This window comes from Sinocyclocheilus rhinocerous, unplaced genomic scaffold, assembly GCF_001515625.1.
Source record: "Sinocyclocheilus rhinocerous isolate Xijiao unplaced genomic scaffold, SAMN03320098_v1.1 scaffold362, whole genome shotgun sequence".
Classification (NCBI taxonomy): domain Eukaryota; kingdom Metazoa; phylum Chordata; class Actinopteri; order Cypriniformes; family Cyprinidae; genus Sinocyclocheilus; species Sinocyclocheilus rhinocerous.
The window spans coordinates 810,015-810,574 of NW_015639507.1; the positions used below are offsets into that span (position 1 = coordinate 810,015).

General features: G+C 43.6%; 1 protein-coding gene across 1 annotated transcript in view; it reads right to left on the reverse strand.

Moving 5' to 3' along the window:
- Positions 1-560, reverse strand: part of LOC107751217 (ephrin type-A receptor 8-like) — a 50,490-nt gene that overhangs the window by 293 nt on the left and 49,637 nt on the right. The gene's annotated exons all lie outside the window — the stretch shown is intronic.

Sequence of the window (560 nt, forward strand, 5' to 3'; positions counted from 1 at the left end):
TATTTGATGGTGAGTGTTTGTGGACTGTAGTCTTCAAGTCATTCCACAGATTTTCAGTGGGGTTTAAGTCTGGGCTCTGACTAGGCCATGCAATAGCATTCACCTTTTTCTCCTTCAACCACTGTGTGCCCAGTTTTGCGGTGTGCTTTGGGTCATTGTCATGTTGGAAGGTAAACCTTCTTCCCATTTACAACTTTCTGGCAGAGTGCAGCAGATTTTCCTCAAGAATTTGACGGTATTTTGCCCCATCCATTTTTCCTTCTATCCTGACGAGTGCTCCAGTCCCTGCTGCAGAGAAACACCCCATAACAGGATTTTACCACATCTGTGCTTTACTGGAGGAATGCTGTTATTCGGATGGTGAGCTGTATTGGATTTCTGCCAGACATATCGTTTGGTGTTGAGATAATAATAATTCAAATAATTCAATTTTAGTCTCATCTGCCTCAGCATCTTCAAGGTGCGTTTTGGCAAAGCTCAGTCGTTACTGCATGTGGCCGTTCTTGAAGAGTGGCTTTTTTTCTTGCAACCCTCCCATACAAGCCACATTTGTGGAGAAT